Raw genomic sequence first — 22,806 nt, 5'->3', positions numbered from 1 at the left:
AAGTAACAACATAGATAATGGAGGCTAGACTATAAACAAAACCTCATTTTATTTGCTCTATCCAGTTAAAATCATTCCTAGATATATTTTAAATGGCATGTGAGAAGAATAGCATTTTTCATCTCTGGGGTATTCATAAGAATATGTTTCTTATTGTCTTTGATATATTGGGGTCTGCAGGAACCACTTTACATTACTGAGTCATCTTTGACTTGAAAGCATTCTCTAGTCATTTTGAGCTTGATTACATATTTGACACAATGTGTACACACACCCAACCACCATTTGTGATACTTAATTTCCATTGACAGACCATTGCTGTTCTTTAGAAAAATGTTAGTGAATCAACAGTGGAATTCTATACATAGTCAATCAAAAGGAAAGACCAGGAAGCTGTCAGCTTCTGGGAACCCTGAAAGGGTTAAACAACTTGTGAGCAAAGGAATCAACATCTTGCCCAAAAGCCATGTAAGAGCTCTGATGGGCATGGAGTCTGCAAAAGCCTCCCCTTCTTAATTATTTCTCAGTTGGTTATAATTTACACCTGAGTGAGATTTCTTGGTCTGCCAGTGGAAATTTACATTTGGTGTATGAGGTGCTTTCTGGCTTCAAGAAGAACGGAAGAGAAGTCAGTCCTTAAAGGGCTGAAGGCAGAACAAAAAGTCTGCTTTAATTGTTTGTGTCAAGAAAGTTTAAAATGAACAAGGCAGTGCTATGTGTTATTTTTTGTTTGTTTGTTGTTCTTTTCTCAGTGAAAGTGTTCCCTAAAAATCGAAAGTAAGTTGCCCACTTGTTACTTCCTTCATGGGAAAGGAATGTGTTTACTTTGGTGAGAGAGAACACGGTGAAGATATTAATATGGAGACAGGAGATGTAATGAGACTGAATTGTTAATAAGCTCAAAAACATTCAGTATGGCAAGTATATCTTCACACATTCCACCAATTGTAAGTATCCTTCAGCAAATGTTTGATGAGCATATAAAACTGATTAGATCAAATTGATTAGATCAAATGGCATCACACACTTGGGGGTATTTATTTACTGATTGATTGGATTGGATTTATTAGTGATCATTTAGCATAAGGACCCTGGGCAGGTTATAATAATAAAATATACAATTAGGAAACAAATAAAAGCATTACAACCATAAAGCAAGTTTTAAAAACTTTTTATTAAAAAAAGATCCCCATATTTAGACTATACATGTGTGTGTAAAACAGCTAAAATAGATTTAGACTAGGAGAAAGATTGGGATGTGGGTGGTGCTGTGGTCTAAACCACTGAGCCTAGGGCTTGCCAATCGGAAGTTCGGCAGTTCTAATCCCTGAGACAGGGTGAGCTCCCGTTGCTCTGTCCCAGCTCCTGCCAACCTAACAGTTCGAAAGCACATCAAAGTGCAAGTAGATAAATAGGTACTGCTCTGGCGGGAAGATAAATGGAATTTCCGTGCACTGCTTTGGTTTCGCTTAGACATGCTGGCCACATGACCCAGAAAAACTGTCTGCAGACAAACGTTGGCTTCCTTGGCCAGTAAAGTGAGATGAATGCTGCAACCCCAGAGTCATTCATGACTGCACTTAACTACCAGGGGTCCTTTACCTTTACCTTTTTAGGAGAAAGATCTCCACTCAAAAGTCTTGTTGAAAGAGAAAGATTTTCAGTGGACATCAAAGACATAAGAGACAGCTCTTGTCTAATATGTAATGAGAGGGAATTCCAAAGGGTGGAATATACCACACCTAATAGCCCAATTCCTATAGCATAGAGAACAGACCTTCTGATGAGATGCTATTTGCAGGAGCCCCTCTCCTGCAATACAAGAAGATCAATCTGCTTCATAAGGAGTGAGATAATCTTCTAGGCATCCTAATTCCAAGCTACATAAGACTTTGTTTAATAGTATCAGCACCATGAATTTAGCTTGGCAGTTAATTGGCAACTAAATCAAGGAATTGCAAGGAATTTTTTAAAAAAACCCTCCTCTGCACTGTTGGCTATATCTCCCAATATTTTTTTTTTCTTTGTGGCAAAAACATCTAAAGATATTTGCTTCAAATAATTAGCTAACCACTGAATGATTTGCTTACTTTCAGTAATTATTGGCATTTTCAATTAAGTTCATAATTTGTTTCTCATAACAAGAAAGGAAGATGTTAGCGTGTTCCCCTTAAGAGTGATGGAGTTGTAGAGCTCTGTGCCTTGTTGATGAACAGATAAAATATAGATGATTAACAGAAAAGGGACACACAATCTTTCAGCTGATACTTTTCCAGTCTTTAAGCAGATTACTGTAAATGTCGCAATGGGGTGAGCTCCCGTTGCTCTGTCCCAACTCCTGCCAACCTAGCAGTCTGAAAGCATACCAGAGTGAGTAGACAAATAGGTATTGCTGCTGTGAGCCAGAAGCGGTTTAGTCATGCTGGCCACATGACCTGGAAATGCTGTCTGTGGACAAATGTCGGCTCACTTGACCTGAAAGCAGAGATGAGCCCCACACCCCATAGTCAAATATGACTTAACCATCCTGGAGTCCTTTATCTTAACCTTAACCTAATGTCCTTTTAATTTTTAAAATTGCTAAGAAACTAGACTCCCCTAGTTTGGGGTGGGGAAAAGAATTCTAACAAAATGGTGACAAGACTGCTCCTATCATTAGTCAGAGAGAGGCAATTGCCTCCAGTGGCCAGCTGTTCCTCTTGTGCCACTGACCATTAATTTCTATTGGAGATCAAAACTATGTTTGCCACAAGCTGGTCACATATCCCCTACATTAGCCTTTTCTTCTCAGGCACAGAATGCTGTCCCACTATCAGTGTTTAATACAGATTTGATTGTCATTCCAATCAGATTATCTACATGGAAGTGGGGATCCTATCTTGCCCTTAGGAAGAGAAAAGTTATGTCAGCTCAGAAGAGGGGTGATGGTATAAACTATGCCAGAGGCAGATTCAGGGCAGCATGACCTGGGTGACCAGCCTAGGGTGCGCTTTAGGGTGTTGCAACTATGATGTAGTTGTCAGGAGGTCCTACACACGAGTAGGAATCTGGCAGAGACACATGCCCGACTGGCATGTTCTCTCCCTCCTGGTTGGTCGTTTGGGAGATTCAAAAGCTTTCTCCAGCCTGAACATCACAGCGACTGATACCAAGAGGCACCAGCACACTTCAGGATCAGCAGAATATAGGCAGTCAGCATTCAGACTCAGAAGCACAGCTTTTTGGCTAAACTACATTTATTTACATATACATACTTGGAGCATCGTAACTCAGCTCCTTCCTCTTCAGCATCGGACAGCAAAGAGAAAGAACAAAAGGACAAATGTCCTACATCACGGAAACACAGTAATAAAAACATCCTGTCGCTGTCACTTCCCACAATGTGGAATGAAAACATACACCATCATGTGATTAAAAAAATCCCATGACTGCAACATGGGGAATGAATCTTAACATCAGTGAGCAGAATGGAAAGCGGGGGGCTGGCTTTTGGTCTCTTACAGGGTGCCACTGAAATTTAAGATACCAAAGTCTTCCCTTTACTACACAAGTAATGCTTCTCATTCAAGAGGACTTTGTGGAGTTCTGTAGATCAGTGGTAGAGCATTAGCTTTGTATGAAGAAAGTCCTAGGTTCAATCTCAAGCATCTCAAAGTAGGGCTTGGAGATAGGGATGGATGAATCGATCAATTTCTCTTGGTTTCTCATTTTTCCAACTGTAAATTCAGTTCTGCACATTTCTGAAGAAATTTGCATTTGATTTGATTAAACTCGTGAAAATATACCAGCAATTTAGTGTAATTTTCTCCTAATAAACACTTTGTTGTATGCTGTTTTGACTTACATACACATTTTGCAAGCAATTTCCCCTAATTTAAATAGTGTGTGTGTGTGTGTGTGTGTGTGTGTGTGTGTTTTACTAATGTATGAATTCCAATGCACACTTACCCCTAATATACATTTGGTTGGAGAACTGCATTGCCAAATTTGGAGAAGTGCAGATTTTGATGGATAGCCGTGTTTCAATTAGCATACTGATTCAAGAAGTTTGAATTAGGTAATTTCTCATTAAAATGCAAACAAAACCAAAGTTCTCTCCTATCCCTAGACACACCATATCTGAAAACATGGAGAGCTGCTGCTAGTCCATGCAGTCACAATTGAGCTACATCAACCAATGGCCAGACAATAAGGGAACCTCCTATGTTCCATACTTCAGTTTCACAAAGAGCAGCGTGCAGTGATATATGCATAGCTGTCAACTTTTCCCTTTTCTTGCAAGGAATCCTATTCGGAATAAGGGAATTTCCCTTTAAAAAAGGGAAACGTTGACAGCTATGGATATACGCCAAGTGTAATGACATATGCTGACATCTCTCTCTCTCTCTCTCAAAAAAAGATTGTTATGTAGCATGGAAATCTGCTGTGCATTCCATCCACACATTTTGAATGTGATTCACAATTTAGTAACCATTCCATTAAGCTTCAAATTAGGTCACAAAATTTTTAAAAATGTGTCTGCCCTGCACACAATCACTTTTTGTTCTAAAAAAAAAAGCAAAGATACTAGGTAAACAGAGATGTTAAACCAAAAGTTTGTGACTGTCAAAAAATATTTTTGCTTTTAAAAGTTTATTCATTAATTTTCAGTTTTCATTGTTTCCACTTGTTTTCAGCCCTTGAAATAAAAAAAGAAGAAGCATTTCACTGTCCCCTTAATACTTATGGTTTCCCCACTTTTTTTTTATAAAAAAAACTACATCATTCTTTTAAAGGTATGAACCTTTCATCTACATTTATTTATATCACCAGTAGCAATTAAATGAGAAGCAGACTAACTGGCTCTACAGCAGGCTATGTAAAGATCTGCAAGTGTAATGTTCCATAAATACTGTGTGTGTGTGTGTGTCTTTGTCTGTCTGTCTGCCTGTCCGTCTGTCTGTGTCCACTTCACACAATGCCTCAATGCCTGGATGAAGAATCAAAGCAAGCTGCTTTGGAATGATTCCTGTTTCTCTGAAGCAAAACAAGGCTTCTCCAAAGTGGTTTGAAGCAAAGAGGACTGCTCTTAAAGCCTTGGGTCTGCCTCAGAGATCTGGAGGATGCAGACTGTCAGAGAGTCTCAGACTGCCAGTTAAAAATGGTTATATACCACCCCACAGTCCTGCAAACTCTCTATAAAAGCAAAATGTCAGGTGAGCAGTGGGGCACGTAAAGAGCGGTGTAAGTCTCATGACTGACACCAGCCTCTCACTAGGGAATAATGCTACCCAAGCTCTCCATTTTAGTTACAATTACAGTTCTTTGGGGAGGGATGTTCCAGTTGGCATTAACTGAGCAGAAAACTTTATTTTACACTCTTCATAACTCGTTAACACAAAAGGATATCCATTGCTAATTTTACAGCTTACCTACAGATACTCCTACAATATCTGTTGTTTTCATGCTAATTGTCCCCCCCCCCCAAGAAATGAGAGGAGTGAATTTTGCTGCCCCACATCCCCCCCCAATTTTTTTAGGGGGGTGTAATGGGGAATAGGCAGGGACGCGGGTGGTGCTGTGGAGTCAGCAAGGTCAGCATGCAAGAGAGATGAGGAAGAGTGATTCCAATACGTTTTGCTCCCTTGATGTTTGCAGGTAAATTTTTGTCATACAGTTACAGGGAGGCATGTATGTAAATATAGGAGCACCTAATGCCACAAGGGCAAGCTCTGGACAGCCATCAGTCAAGCCATGTTGTTTCCTCAGACAACCCCATGGTCCTTCCTTCCTCTCCACACTAACTCCACCCATTTATTTCAGTGGTATACAGCAGATCAGAGTAGAGTTGTACTCAGTGATAAAGCGTCTGCTCTGCATGCAGACTGCACAGGTTTAATCCCTGGCATTTATTATAATAAGGCACTTTGAGGCCATTCACAATGAAATTCAGGATATAAATTCCAAGATAGATAGACAGACAGATAGACAGACAGATGATAGATAGATAGATATAGATAGATAGATAGATGATAGATAGATAGATAGATAGATAGATAGATAGATAGATAGATAGATAGATAGATAGATAGATACCTAACATAATTTTGGGAGGAGTCTTGCATTGGTTCAAGTACTTACATACTTATTGTGGATGCTATATTTATCAAAATTAGATTTCCTTTTAGAGAAAGTATCATTTTTCTGCAGAAAAGATCTGCAGTATGCTATTCTGAGGGGATGTTCTCATTCTTATATCTAAATGTCAATATATTTGTTTTACTTTTATAGCCTGGATGATTTATTAGCAAGCAAGATAAAATAAGTCTGTTTTATTAATGTGAAGTTAGTCAACAAATACTTTTACTGTCTTTGGCTATGAACACCTAGGGGAAGACAAAGCAACTTACACTTAATTAAAATTCTACTCCTTTACTTTCAAAACATCAGTAATTGTTCTTAACTGCCATCTAAGTAGGTGGTAGACATCATAAAATGTCCTTGTATATTAAAAAGGTTTTATATTTACACTCCAACACAATGACCATAGAAGGTGCTTTGTCTTCAACACGCCTGAGTTCTGTAGCCAAGGAGAAACACATTAAATAGAAACTCCTACACATTTTTTTCCCCTTTTGTCTGAAATATAAGAATTTAGAGTTGGCTTAACACATCAAAACCACCTCTAATTAACAGCTAAAAGAGCATATGAATATAAGAACAGCCTGTTAGATCAGGGCAATGGCCATTCTAGTACAGCATTCTGTGCTCACAGTGGCCAACCAAGTGTCTAAGGGAAGCTACAAGCTGGATTTTAGTGCAACAACATTCTGCACTCATTGTCAGTGTTAGAGGTCCCAAACCCCCATGGTAGGTTGACAGACATGGATAAGGAAAATTCTTACCAATGTTTTTTATGCTCCAGCGCTGTACGGACGGTGCCAGGATCCTCTGCTCACGTCTGCAGCCGCTAACGGTGGACCCTCCATTCACGGCTGTAGCAGCAATGGAGGGATCCCACCACTGTCCGTCTGGCGCACCGCCCCCGCCCTCCCCATTGTGATACCACTGCCCTTATGGTTGCCACTTAGGACCATCTGTCTCCGAGCCCTTTGCTCTCCTGCTTTCAATGGTCACTGGGTTCTGAGAGAAGGGGTTCTGGAGTGCTTTCCAGGGATAACGTGTCAGCCAGCTGCTCCAGCTCTGCCTCCTCCTCCTCTCCAATTATTTCCCAACTTTTCCTCTCAGCTGCCTCTGAGCGGTGACCTCCTACGGTTGTATATACTGTCTTCCTCTTCTCTGGAAGGGTCAGGCTGGGGAGGCGATCTCCACCATTCCTCTTCTGTCTGGAACCACAGGAGTGTCAGGGACTAAACAGATGACACCTAGGTTGGGGTGACATACAGTGATCTGGGTGAACTTTGAGCGGACATTTGGGTAGGATTTCAAATGAAAACTTCTATCCAAAAAAAGAGTGCCCCATTTTGAGTCTGGCATAAAGTGGCACTGTGTCCTACATTACAGAGCACAATTATCTATTGGAAGGGTATCTCATTTGAAGGTTTGTCTGGTTCAGCTTTGGTTCCAAGATAAAGGATGTGAAGGCATGAGAGCAAGTGGGCCTTGAAGTTGCCCCTCTACAGTTAAATCATGGACAGAAGACATGCGAGTCACCTTGTCATAGTCTTCTCTGCTATAGTGAGATGCCTGAGGTTCAGTTCCTCTAGGTAGAACTGGGAGTGTCCTATGCCTGAAACCTTGGAGAGTCGCTGCCTTTTATCTCTCTCAGTGCTACCTAGAGATGGGGCAAGGGGGAATGAACATGGCATCTTCTGCATGCAAAGCACCTGCCCTACCACTGGGCTACAGGCCGTTCCCAGTTCAGTGGCAACTTGAGAATATACACCCACTATACCTCCAGAATGTGGAATTCAGGGGCAATGTGGCTACTCTATGGTATATTCCAATTTTAGATGCAGCTATCATCACTTTCACATTCTTTAGAGTTTGCCCTCCTAGCAACCATATGTTTGGCTTGAAAATCATTTTCATCTTATTGGTCCCATGAGCACACCATAGATGGTTACATACCTGAAAGGAATTTCCTGTGTGTATTTTGGCCTCTGATATTCTGACAGGTGAGCAAAAATGGAATCAAGGATCTCATCTCACTGGTGATTTTCACTTCTGTGCTTTGGGGTTGATTGGACCTTTGCAGTCTTGTTGAGTTATCCTTAGAAACAAATATGCTCTAATGTTCACATGGTGTGTGTTGTTGTTTTTAACTTTCTCCTCAGGGAAAATTTGAGAACAAATGGGGAATTTGAGAATAACGTTTTCTGTGGAATATGTATGGCTCAGTCACTCACAATTAGGAATGGGTGAATCTGTCAATTTCAGTTTCTCTCTCCTCTTCTTTTTCATTCTTGAGTTCACTTTTTCACATTCCCACCTCACCTTGCAATTTATTTATTTTTAAAATCTCATGAAAACTCATCAACATTTTAGGGCAAATTTCTCCTAATAGACACTACTTTCTATGCATTTTAGGCTAATATACACATTTTTCCATGGCAATTTCCCCAATATAATGGAGAATAAGGCACTCCCCACCCCATACTTGATATAGGTATCTGCTTAGGCACTGTGAAAACAGGTTGCTGGGCCTTTGGTCTGATCCACTAGTGCTCTTCTTATGTTAAGGGGTTATCTACTGCTGCAGAATACAGTGGTACCTCTTGTTATGAACTTAGTTCGAGAGGTCCATTCTTAACCTGAAACCGTTCTTTAACCTGAGGTAGCACTTAAGCTAATGGGGCCTCCCACTGCTGCCGCACGAACGCCATGCAATTTCTGTTCTCATCCTGAGGTAAAGTTCTTAACCTGAGGTACTACTTCCGGGTTAGCGGAGTCTGTAACCCAAAGTGTTTGTAACCCAAGGTACCACTGTACTTGTTTCTTCCTCCTGCAGGCGGCTGTTCAATGCACCCAAATAGTAGCACAAGTGCCCCTGCTAGGACTTGTAAATCAAGAAACAGTGAAAGAGAACGAGAGAGAGAGAGATTTATCCTGAGTTTATGCAGGTATTCAAAAGAATCAGACCTATGAATTTCTGTTTTCTAAACTGCAAGGCTATTATTATAACTCCCACCTCATTTGCAGGGGGCTATGAAGCAAATGTAATTATAGTAAAGTGCTCCGAAGATTCTTTGTTACAGGGTTACTACATGAGTGAGGTTGATTGTTATTGAAGTGTATAAACAACTAATTTTTCAGAAGTCTACGCTACCTGTTCTTTCCAGGAAGTGATTGTTCAGTCCCAATATTATTATTCTTGCCAGGTATAAGGCAAATCAGTCTGTCTCTTCAAAGTGAAGCTGAAGGAATCTGTGGAAATAAAAGTAAGCATCTTACTGGTTTTTCTGAGGTAAAAAGTGTGTTCTATTTGTACGTAGGCATCTTCCACATGTAGCAGTAATATTCTGGCAGGCTGGAGTTCAGGTGCTTTGGAATAAATCTATAAAAGAAAAAATCAGAAAAGGCACAAAATAGTCATTTTAGAAATCTTAAAACACAATTTAGATGAAGTGGGGAGGATTGTATGCTCTAAAGACCGAAGTCTGAGCGTCATTGTCAAATCTTTTCCTTTCCTTTCCAGTGCTGCCAAGGGAACAGGAGGGTGGACTTTCACTGTGCCTAGACAAAGAAACATGAAGATAATAGATTCTGACACAAAACACAGCAGCCTCTGATGGCCTTTCCTTTGGAGTAAAAATCTGGAGCTCACATGATGTGAGCTTTTGCCTAGCTGACTTCAGATCAAGCCCTATGGCCCAAGACATTTCTATGTCTAAGCTGCAAATCCAAGCAGAAACCCTTTCCCCACTAATTTATCAGGGGGACAAAAAATTCCCAGGAAGCACTTTTTGTGCAAACCTCATTGAAATGTTTGGCAGCTCCTGTCTATTTCAATAGGTCTGTACCAGGGGACTTCATGGTGTGCTGGGTTGCAAGGCAGGAACATTAAACAACTTCCAGAGATGGACAAGGAAAAATAACCAGGCTAAACACAAGTGTGGGTGAAAAACAGGCCACAGTCTTCTCTACAAGCTGGGTTGGCATGATATTAGGGTGGGAATCTGTTTTCTGATTTGAAGTCTGATAAAGCACCCCTGCCTGAGATCCCACTAGGTCATGGTGAAATCCCAGACAGTTGCTCCATCCAATAAGTTGGCAGATGGTGGCAGCAAATCATGAGAAGATAGAAAGCACCCTTATACCAAGAAAGACCCAGTTCTCCAGGGCTTCAAGCAAAAAATCTTTCCCTGCCCCACCTGACAATGCCAGGGATTGAATACCTCCTGCATGCAAAGCATCTATGTTCTTCCACTGACCTGGGCACCATTAGATTACCTTGCTAGGAAATTCCAGAAGCTTATCTAGTCCAGGATTCTGTTCTTGCAGTGTCCCTATCAGTTTATCACTGTCCCATCCTTAATGGCATTCACCATTGTCTTCCTTTGGTGCCTGACTCCTTTCCATTTGTGGTTAAGCAGCCTCTCTTTCACATCTTACTGTACTCAAGAGTAGTACTGTTGCATAATAAGGTCAGAATGCAAACAAAGAGAGATAAGCTGTTATATATGAAACCCATACAGAATTCTTTATACTTTGGTCATATGCATTGCCCTAGTCAGGAGCATCACTGAGTACTTTAGATTAGGGTTGAGTTGAAATGTTCCTCTAATGATCAGTGAGCTTCCTCTAGTCCACTATGCAAAGCATCTGGATTTTCTTAGGTTTCTCAGGGAATCCTTTGGCAGAATGTTTCACTTGAGCTCAGTAAAATAAAATGTGTGTGTAGTAATTACCACTATCTTTCCCTCTACTTTTGAATATCCATTCCTCAAGCCTACCTTTGAGAATCTAGCCTAAAGAGGAAAGACTTTTTCAGACTGTAGGCTGCATTCCTTTCTGAGTGACCTTTCGGGGGTTGCATTTTATTGGTGGGTGGATCCATAGGTAAAAGTGGGCAAAGCGATGAATATAAACCTTACCTTTGCACAGTACACTACTGACTCTCTTGGCCCTATCTGTCTTTCACTCGCTGGAGGAGACTCTTGAGAGTCCCATGGACTGCAAGAAGATCAAACCTATCCATTCTTAAGGAAATCAACCCTGAGTGCTCACTGGAAGGACAGATCCTGAAGCTGAGATTCCAATACTTTGGCCACCTCATGAGAAGAGACGACTCCCTGGAAAAGACCCTGATGTTGGGAAAGATGGAGGGCACAAGGAGAAGGGGACGACAGAGGACGAGATGGTTGGATAGTGTTCTCGAAGCTACCAGCATGAGTTTGACCAAACTGTGGGAGGCAGTGGAAGACAGGAGTGCCTGGCGTGCTGGTCCATGGGGTCACAAAGAGTCAGACACGACTAAATGACTAAACAACAACAACAACATCTTTCACTCAGTAGGACTGGTGAAGTGTGTATCCTGTGGAGGGGGAATGTGTCTTGTGTCTGAGGAGAGGATGTGGCCTGCACATAATTATGAGGGTCAGTTAGAGAGGCCTGGAGGTCTGCATTTCACACCCAGTCTTGAGGTTCCCCACCCCGATCCAGTCACTCATTCATTCACTTGAGTCAAGATTTCAGCCCCTTCCAATTGAATAAAAGGCAAGAGAGAAGTTTGATCCACTCTCTCCAGTGCTTGCTATTCTGTACAGCAGAGTATTGTTGGCTTGTTTCAGACAAATCACAGTGAAATGTAATGATTATTTGTGTAGGTTCAGACAAACTACAGGTTTAAGGATAGTTTGTTAAGTTGAGATGTATGCCTAATTCCTCAAAGTCTTCCAGGTCTCATATATTGTTCTCCGGTTGCATTAAGATTTGCTTTTGACAAACCTTTGAATAGACTACTCTTTTCAGTCTCTGCATAACAATCACCTTTGTCTGGATCAGGACCATGGTTTTCATCTTAATCATTTGCTTGCTTAAATCTGTCACAAACTGAAACATGGTATACTAGCAGCCTCACCCTTGGGAATTCTAAGAAAGAAAGAAAGAAAGAAAGAAAGAAAGAAAGAAAGAAAGAAAGAAAGAAAGAAAGAAAGAAAGAAAGAAAGAAAGAAAGAAAGAAAGAAAGAAAGAAAGATGTTTTAAAACCAGTGCAGTTTTGAAAAGTCAGTCCACCATCTTAATTCAAAATGGCATCAAATTAACAGACAAAAGTCTGCTCTGTGATCTTGGGAAGCGTCATTTCTTTACAATATCTTAAGACATGTCCAAATGCATAGCAAACAATCAACTTTCCAAATTATATAGAAGGTCCAACAAGATATTCTTAAAAAGTCTTTCATTCATATATACAATCATAAAAAAATTACTAAATATATAAAATATATAAAAGTAAATACATTAATGCAAACAACCCATTCAAGAGACGGAAACAATATATAGAGATCTAGCAATACATTGAAACATTAAAGTACTTATGCTACTTCTGCCAAGAAGAGAATACAAAAGCCTTTAGAACAGATAAGTATTCTCTTTGGAGAATTCATGCTGTACAATGCATACTTTTCTCTTTTTTTCTTTGTTGTAAAGCACCTTTGTGTGAAAATACGAGCATTCATCCCAATTAACAGAGTTAAACCAGTGATTTCTACCAAAGCAAAAAAGGCTTACTTTTTATCCCTGAATCATCTTGCCGATAATTTATCTCTCATATTCAGCAGACATCCTCACTAACAAAACAAGGATGAGGAAGTGTTTCTTTTCTACTGAACAAACATCCTTTCACTGAATAATAGGTTCATGTTGAATGTCATATGTAATGAATGAAGTGGCAAATTGGCACTTCATAGGTACATAATGGTTTGTCCTCCTTGCTTTCCTGAGTGGTGAAAAGGCTGGAGGCTACACAATTCAGTGTCCCTTCAAAAAATAAATGAGTCATGGTTTGTAATGTAAATTTTGGGAGCAGACTTCTAAAGCAGGTAGCACAACTGCTAATCCTGCTTGGGATCCCCAAATAACAAATTCTTCCCAAGGATGTTCCAGTTTTGTTTTTGGTTTGTGTGTGCGTGTGTGTTTATGGCTATGGCTTTCTGGATTCAGTCCTGAACGTAGGACTGGAACCACCGCAGTGCCCCTAATTCCCATTCCCTGGAACCAAGATACAATACAATAATTAATGAATTTGCACATTTAAGCATATTTAAATAGTGTTTTCTTTCTTAAAAATTATATATATATGCAAAAGAACCCTGTTGAGGGAGCTTCTATAAGTCAGTGTAGACATTACTAAGCTAGCTGGTATTCCTATTCTATTCAACAATAAAATAGGATATTTTGCTCATCAGCAATGAACTGAAGGGAACAGAGTAAAACTCAGCTAATTAAAAGTAAAGTAGATAATTACAGCTGGTCTCCACATTGCCAGTCTTGATGTTGGCATTGCACCATTTAATAATGTCTCTTTTAAAACCATTTAAAGGACATGATTCACACCTTTTAGTTTATCTGACTGATTCCTCCCTCATCAAGCAGCCTTTATCCCCATATGCAGCACAACAGGCTACTTAAAGCCCATAAGGGAGTAGTGCCCACATCACTCCTTCATGCACATATGGCTGGCTCACTGCCAAAGGGCATAATGATATGAGAAAATAGAAATGTGGTATTAAGAACATCATTGTGAACACATTAAAATAAATGTTTTTGCATCCTGCAACCCATCTTTCTGAAAAAATAAAATAAATAGAATAAGCTATTCATAGAAGAAAGTAAGCTGGATGCCATTTTCAATAGCAACAGGTACTCCAGAAACTATCTTGAGTGATCCAAGACAAGCATTCAGTGCTACCCATAGCCTACCTCAGGTTTGGAGAAACTCAGGCCTGGGGTCCTCTGGGCCTCTCTGTTTGGCCTTTGGGACTTTCCCCTGAGCCACACCTCTTACTAACTCGGCTTCACATTCTCCTACCTGGAATGAACTCTGATATACAATATTCAAACTACAATCTAAGATACATAGGCAGCATTTACATTCATTGTCTTCCCCCACCCACTGATGGCATGTGGCTTGCAGAGGGTTGGCCAGAAGGGAACGTGGTCCTTTGACTGAAAAATGTTCCTCACCTCAGCTTATCTTGCAAAGTGGAAGAATGTAGAAAACTGCCTCATAACAAGTCAGATCATTGGCCAGTAACTGGATCATCTACATAAAAAGGAAGTTGCTTTCTGGGGTTACAGATTGAGGTCTTCTCCAGTCCTACCTGGAGATGCCAAGGTTTGACCATGGGACCTTCTGCAAATGAAGAGTGTGTTCTACTGCTGAACGAATTAAGTACTTAATCCGAGGTACCACTGTACTAGTTGCAATGGCTATACTCTTTCACTATGATCAGAGGCTGTATCTGTTGGAAGTTGAAAGCTGCTAGAAACTTCAGGAGATGGGAGTTCTGTTGTGCTAATGTTCTTCTTGGGGGCATCCCATGGACATTTGATTGTCCACTGTGAGAACAGGATGCTGGACTAGATGGGCAACAACAAACATGACTCCAGGTTACCACCAGTACTAGTCCTACTCAGAGTAGACCCTTTTGAAGTTAATGGGCATAACTAACAGGATAATTAATTACTCAGCATAGGATTTACTTGATGCAGCCTTCTGTGAGAAAAGAGAGGAGAGCCAGTGTGGTGTAGTGGTTAAGAGCGGTAGACTCGTAATCTGGGGAACCGGGTTTGCGTCTCCACTCCTCCACATGCAGCTGCTGGGTGACCTTGGGCCAGTCACACTTCTTTGAAGTCTCTCAGCCCCACTCACCTCACCGAGTGTTTGTTGTGGGGGAGGAAGGGAAAGGAGAATGTTAGCCGCTTTGAGACTCCTTAAAGGGAGTGAAAGGCGGGATATCAAATCCAAAAGTGCATTTCATGTATCTATTTTTTAAAATAGATATACATTTTAAAAATGTAAATAGCAACTCAAAGGGAAGTATCAGGATTGGTACCATGCTTCATAAAGGAAGATGCATTGCATCCACACCGCAGTTCCGATTGAACCATCTGTGTTGGTGGACACCTCCTGCTGTAGGTTTACTGCAGGTTTTCAGGCTCCAGGTAGCACTGGAGTTAAATCCCTGGTCTTATGCTGTCCTGACCCAATCCATAGTGAAGAGCCCCCTTTTACTTTCTTGGAGTAGAGTTACCCAGCAAAATTGTCAGATTATTTATGCCAAGGAGCAGGTGGAGGGCAGAAGGTAAACCAATTAATCTGATCGAAATGAATCTTCTTCCAAAAAGAACAGAGAGCTTATTTGTTATTAATGGCCATTCTTCACATTCTGGTCAGGTTCTTGGACTACACACCGGTTTATTGAGACTAATCCTGGGAGTGGAGACTGGCAAATAATTTTGATTCATTTGCACTCATTCAAAGGTGACTCCATCATCATTGTCTGAAAGATGCTGTGCCCCTTAGTAGGAAATGATTACAGCTAACTGAATTTCTAAAGGTTTGCCAGTGATGCAGAACAAAGGCAGAAGGATGAAAGCTATAGTTTAAAGTGTGTGTGTGTATGTGTGTAGATAAGTACAGTGATTTTTTTAGTGGGCACTCAAGGGTACGCTGTGCTGGCACCTCTTTTTTGTTCTTTAAAAATATGGTGCTTACAGTAGCAACTTCATGGTTAACACTGGCACCTATTTTTCTAGGAAAAAAGTACTAGAGAGATAGATTGATTGATAGACACACACACACACACACACACACACACACACACACCATCCACTGATCTATCACCAAAGAGCATCACTAAGACTAGCAAAATTGCTGCACTTCAGAAATGCAAACAAATCCTGCCATGACCGATCACAATTGTTGACCATAGACTAGAGAAGGAAAGACCACATTTTAGCACCATCTCAGTTCTTTGGTAAAGGATTTGAAGATGCTAAGCTCATCTAAATGATAGCCAGCCACAGGGCTGAATTCAGCATGGAGCTACTGTTCTTACTCTGGCAGATGAAGCTAACTTTTTTCCTCAAAGGAAGGAGTTGGTATGGAACTCTTAAAATATTCAAAACTGCCCCTCCCATTTGAACTTCAGCAAATATTTTATTTTCATCCACGCTCACTTTTGATAGAAAGTTTCAACTCCCTGCCTGCACCATCACTAATTCATTTATTTTTCTTTGCTACTTCAGAAAAAATGTCCACCATACAGTTATTATTCTAGATTTGTGTTCCCATTTCCAAATATTTTATATGACCTTCCAGACATTTTCTCCTACTGAACTAATTAAGAACAGCAAAAAAAACTGAAAAATGTTAAGAGTTAAGAAGCGGGTGAAACCAAAAAGACTTCTATGGCCACAGATTTATATATATGCACAATAAGATGAAAATGAGAAGACCTTTGGTGCATTGTATGGGTGTATCATTTGAAATAAAAATTCCAATTATAACTGCAGTATTAAATGCACATTAAAGGATGTTATTAATTCCGCTGCATTATATATGATAGTATTTATAATAGGGTTTTGGAGCCATATTATGAAGTTGCATTTGTAAAGGATGTTGCCGCTCATGTTGAAAAGAACTTTTAATAGCCTATAATGAGAGTGAATCACTTTGTGATAGTTTGTTTTCTCTAAGCTGTCAGCAGGGAGTCATCTTTAAATAGAGAGCACAGCTTTGGAAGTCATTCTCTCCTGGGGTAAGATAAGCGGAATCTTTCGATATTCATTTCAAAGTAATTTTTTTACCCATATATTTTGTAGGAACGAGTCCTTCCATTACACTTACGTTAGTCCAATGGATACATTAAAAAAGATTTATAGTGCAAGATCTACAGTCCATTTAACTTGGGCGAGAGAGAGAGAGATTTTTAAGAGAGTTGTAAGTGGTATTACAGGGGCATCATTGCCCTTGGTACATACTAAAGATGGATGAGTTTGTCAATGTTGCTTTTTTATTATTTTTACAGTCTTCAGTTCAACACTTTTTTTCTTGAAAAAGAAAGTCCTCACAAATTAGACAGCTTTTTATTATGCATTTCTCCTAGTATACACATTTTTGCAAGCATTTTCCCCCTAATAGAATTGATTTCTGCAAAGTACAAATTTTGAAGCAGTTTGGTTTTTGTATTTCTTTAGGAAGTGTGAATTAATGTAGTGTCTCATTCCAATTCAAACCAAACCACATTTCTCCCCCATCTGCGGTGCAGACAGACATCTCTTTTGTAGCACTCTCATTGCTTGATGCAGGTTTTTGAAATGCTGCAACGGCTTCCAAAATATGTTTTAGTAGTGGGATTATTATGCATGCTAAAGGCAACAATGCCTGCAACACTTTGAGAAAACTATCGCTTTCATTCAGCTTTAAAGCACTGAAAAAGAGGAAAAGCTGGATGTTGTTTCAGGTCATGATGAACCTAGAATTGCACATAACTCTATGTACTTCTGTGAGTGGAATTGTCACCCTCTGTAACAAAGATTCTACAGCTACCTTGAAGGAATTTATTATATTATGTCACAGCAAGGAATAGTCCACAATGAGACTCCACATGTAGTCTACTCATTTTATCTGCATGGCTGACAAATTCATTTAGGTGTAATCATTCGTTATAAAGGGGCAAAGCGTATTTGAGGCAGTGAAAACTTTTTGAGGTTTCACTGCTTACCTTTTTGAGGAGCGGCAGTTGCAGCCCAGCATGACTGCAGGAAATCGGAGGTGGGGGTGCCTTCGGACCTCATAGTAGGCCAACTCCTTTTGGCCTCATCCAACCATGGCGGAGGGTGATGGGTTATGCTGCCCCCAAAAAAGAAAAGAAAAAAGCTGATCATGGTCGTAGTGAGGTAGGCTGGGCTGCAGCAGCAGACCGAGTGGACACAGTCTTCACTCTGGTCCACTGCTGCTACTGTATTTGAGCCAGCTGTGCTAGGAGCCACCAGAGCAGTTGGCCAGAGAGCATTCCACCCACTCACCCACGCAGTATGTTTCACTCACCCACCCACGATGCCCAAAAGTAAGTGGACAATGATTGTCTATGACCTTGCTGTGGAATGCCCTCCCATCAGTTGTCAAAGAGATAAACAATTATACCGGGTATATGACTTTTCATAAACATCTGAAGGTAGCCCTGTTTCTGGAAGATTTTAATGTTTGATGTTTTGTTTTGTCCCTTTATATTTTGTTGGGATCTACAGTAGAAGGGATTGCAGGACCCCTATGCTAGACATACCCCAATGTTGGGTGGGCCCTGGATCTGCTCCTGACACCCACTTATTGACATTTACAAAGGTCTATAAGTGCATAGATTTCTGTGCACTGAATTGGAAACAATGTATGATCCCATGGAGGTCAGTGCATATAGGTTTCCCATTTTCAGTTGTCCACACTAAACATAATATTATCAGGGACAGGAGGCCCATGCAATAGTAGGAGCAAGACCAGTGTCATGTCTTTACAACTTCATGTGGAGTCTGATTTGGCTAACACCTAAAGGTGGCTCCTGCCAATTATCCTGTAAAGCTGTGTACTGTTTCTGCTGTTCTGTTCTGGTTTTCCAAGAAAATGGTTTCAGCTTTGCAACACGGCTCCAATCTACTATAATGGCAGATGCCTGCTTCCAGCTTTTACAGCTGATTGACATTTGGGTAACAGGGGGCAGTAGGTGTATAAATGTTGACTTAAAGTACATTGCAAACACAATCACCATTTTCTTCGTAGTCTCCTCCCCACTCCAGTAATCACGTCTTGGATCAAACAACCAGCTTTGATGCTTTATCTCTCCAGCCATGAAAGCAGCAAATAATCATGTTGCCAAGATGATTTGCAATAGTATGCGCCTTCCAAAAAGAAATGCACATGATGGATATTTGCTGGGTATATTGAGTCCTTCAACTGATAGCTGCTTATAATTCAGAAATCACCAGACACAGTTCTTGTTTCATACAATGTGAAAATTACTTCAAGACACTCCATCTCCTTTCAAAGTATCCTCTCTGAAAGTCTAAGCCTTGAAATACCTATATAATTATAGAAGCATCTCACTGGGTGTGGTGCAGCCAAGATACTAGCATCCCAGCAAGTAGGTCACATTTGCTTGCCAGAAAGAAGGTGGCAGGTAGGTTGGTATGATGCAAATGCACCAGTGGCCCCAATCCAGAGCTCCTGCATGTGTGTTTGCATCACACCAACCTCCCCACCCCACCCTGCTTTTGCCTAGCAAAACAAGTCCATTAAGACCCGTGAGGATATTCCATGCAAAAATGTTATGGTTATTATTCCTAAGATCAGTGCCTATATTTGTGGAATCAAAAACTTGCAGTATTTAATGGGAATCTCCTTCACTGGTATATGTACACAGCACAGTTGGATTTCCAATGTTTAGAATTATTGTTTTGCACTCTTAACATTGTGGCAATTAATTTCATGCTGTTCAGTCACCTATGCTGTTCTTTAGGTTGCTACATTAACTCAAAAGCCTTATCCTACAGAAATGGGGGAAGTGGTCTAATTTACCAGAAAATAACTGAATATAAAATAACATAATCCGTTCTGCTCTGATGAAATCCTGCTATTCACCCAAAATTTGCTGACACAGTTTATATTATATTAAAATTCAGGATTGCTGCATTTTCACCAGTTTCTCATTCCACAGCTGCCATTTCCTGTTGTCAGCATTCTGATTTACAAGACTGTAGATGGTGTAAAAATGTTGTTCTAAATGGGCAATTTCAGAGGCATGTTTACTAATTGATAGACTGCAGCAACCTGAAAGTGTAAACATAACATGTTTCCAAAGCTGACATCGTTTTACGGAAGGAAAAGCTCTGGATCTAACAGGCTGGCTTTCATTAAACTTTTATCAAAATCACTTGAAAACAAACATTTCTATGCAAATTTTAAAATACCCCACCCCACCTCTGATGTCAGACATGCAATGCACTACCTGTGGAAAATTGAATTACAGTGGTACCTCAGGTTAAGTACTTAATTCATTCCAGAGGTCCGTACTTAACCTGAAACTGTTCTTAACCTGAAGCACCACTTTAGCTAATGGGTCCTGCTGCTGCCGCCACACCGCCAGAGCACAATTTCTGTTCTCATCCTGAAGCAAAGTTCTTAACCTGAAGCACTATTTCTGGGTTAGCGGAGTCTGTAACCTGAAGCGTATGTAACCTGAACTGTATGTAACCCGAGGATGTATGTTCCCCTGGAACAGAGGGGAAACCCCCCCTCCAAATGAGTCTAAGAAATAGATAACTATTTCATGTATCTTTTCCATATGATTTATAATGATCTTTGCTGTGGTGATCCTGAACAATCCTTTCTGGATAGTCAAGGTGATAATGAAATTGCCTTTATGCTAAATAATATTGTTTAAAGAGTTGGAGATACCCGGAATTAAAGACAGAACCTTCTGAATGCAGAGTACTCGTTCTACCTTGGAACAGTAAACACTGTTAATTTAAGTTTCTCTTTCTTTTATAATCTTAAGATACAGTCACATGTGGAGAATAGTACCTTAGCATTCCTGATTATGATAATACTGCTTTTGTCACATTTTCTAATGTCCCTCTTCAGGCTAATGGACCAATCATATTGGCGTTGTTGCTTGCATTGTGGGGCTCATCCTTTCTCTTTGCAGTTTGTAGCATCTTGCCCACCCATCTTTGGGCAGCTGGGGCAGGGGGGTGAGTAGGGATGCTATTTCTTAGGTGTTCCGCAACTGGCTTAGAGTGCGCTTGGACTTGTGGATTTGGTTCTTTCATTTCATTCCAAGATTTGGAGGGTTGTGGTTCTGAAACCCTTGGGGTTCCTCTGTGCCTGCCTGCAGATATATCTCTTTTTCGTGTGCTTGGTGGCATTTTGCCTACAAGAGGAAAAAATAAAATAAAACAATTAAGTTTGTGATTAATATAAACTACTAGGTCTTTCATGAACACACTGAAATTAACAGAAAATACACACACACACACACACACACACACGGGGGGGTCAGTTTACTGTGTTTTAGAAAACAACCTTTAAACACATAAAAATAAGAAGAATATTGCTACTAATAGTGGTTACATTTCTACTCACCTTTACAGGATTAATCATTTCCCGTACCCCTTTTAAATTTTGTTACACAACTTTGTAGAGCCTTAGTTAGAAATTTGAATGTTTTAAAGGATATTTATTTATCTGCATCAGAAAACAGGTATTTGCAAGCAATGACCTTCTCTTCTGCGATCCTTACACTGTGTGTGTGTGTGTGTGTGTGTGTGTGTGTGTGTGTGAGAGAGAGAGAGAGAGAGATCCCAGAATGCCTTTGTAGGAATATGAATTCATTAAGAAATTGGCATAGGCATGCATGGTAATTACGACTTCAGGAATTATGCTTTTAAATGTTCCCTGCTGTTGAGAAAAGTTTTCACCTGCCTTTGGAAGCAGATGCACAATTACTGTGCTTAAAAACAAACAAACAAAAACAAAAAAGGCACCCGTTTGTTATCAAGCTGAATTAACAAAATAAGTGCTGCTCATAAGTGTCTTCCTGGGAATTTCTTCAAACTTCATTATAGATTACATTGTTTTGCTGAAATCCTGTGAAGGTGGCATCTCAATAGGCTTCTGTTTAGTTCATTTGCAATTATTATTTTACACAGCATTTGGAATGGGTAGAAAACATGATCGTCTGCATGTTTGTGTAAAAGAAAGTTGTCTCTCCACTCCCCAACTGCAAATTACAGTATTTGGTAATCAATAGTGCAGGGACATTAAGAACTGCTGTAAGGTTTTCATTAGCTTGAAGTAGAGCAGAGTTAAAGGAATGCTAACTGGTATTGATGTTTAAATCTGATTTAATAATGTTATTTAAATATAGCTCCACATTGCACAGAGTTTATTTTTCCGCATTAAAGAAGATTCTGAGACATCTTCACATTTTAAATAAGATAAAGTGTGCCACACGAACTAATTTCTTTGGAAAAGGAACCAAGAAAAATATTATTAGTGTCTCCTTCTCATTAAATTATTCTCTAGCCTATTGATTTAATCCAGGTCAAAAACTTATTTGGCTAAATGCAAAACACAGAACACACTCATTCTTTATTTGTTGATCTCAGATGGGCCAGAATGCATGACCGTCATGTCATATAGAGCCTTGGGTGGCAAATTTAACAAGGGTCAACTGTGGAAGCATTGTAAGGTGCAGGATTGTAGAAGAGATTAGTGACATTGTGTGGAAGGTGTTTTACACAATTGTCCGTGTCACCAGCACACAAAGCATTGCTCTCCAGCCAGAATGAAGACATGCGATTAGAAAGAAGGATAACAACAAGGCTCTACAATAAGAAATGAGCAAAGTGAAGCATATTTCAAAGTGTGGATAGCCTAACTGAAAAAGACAATGAGAAAGCTTCCCAACCATCTGATAACATAGCAAATCCCCGCCCCCAGCTCCCTGCACTGGAACAATGATGCCATTGATTCATGCCTTTTGCAGCCTCCATCCCTACATGGTCAGTGTTCAGTGGGGCACATCTTCAAGGATCACAGGGTTACTCACTCCCCCAATCACCCCAAGGTTCCAAACAATGATTCAAAATTTGGCAAAGCATCTATCCACTAAGCAGGTACCTCACTAAATTACAGGTCCCCTGCCCACACATCTTTCCAAGATGAACAGAATCAGCCAATCACACAATCCACCTATTATTGGGGTTTCTAGAACATGGAATAGAATAAAACAAATGTAGCCAACAGTCCAGTCTGGGAATATCCCCCTAAAAGACTTACTCATTATTCAGTTAACAGAGGTTGGC

The sequence above is a fragment of the Podarcis melisellensis genome, assembly GCF_964234715.1.
Source record: "Podarcis melisellensis genome assembly, chromosome: 8".
Taxonomy (NCBI): Eukaryota; Metazoa; Chordata; class Lepidosauria; order Squamata; family Lacertidae; genus Podarcis; species Podarcis melisellensis.
Note: the sequence above shows the minus strand (reverse complement) of the source record.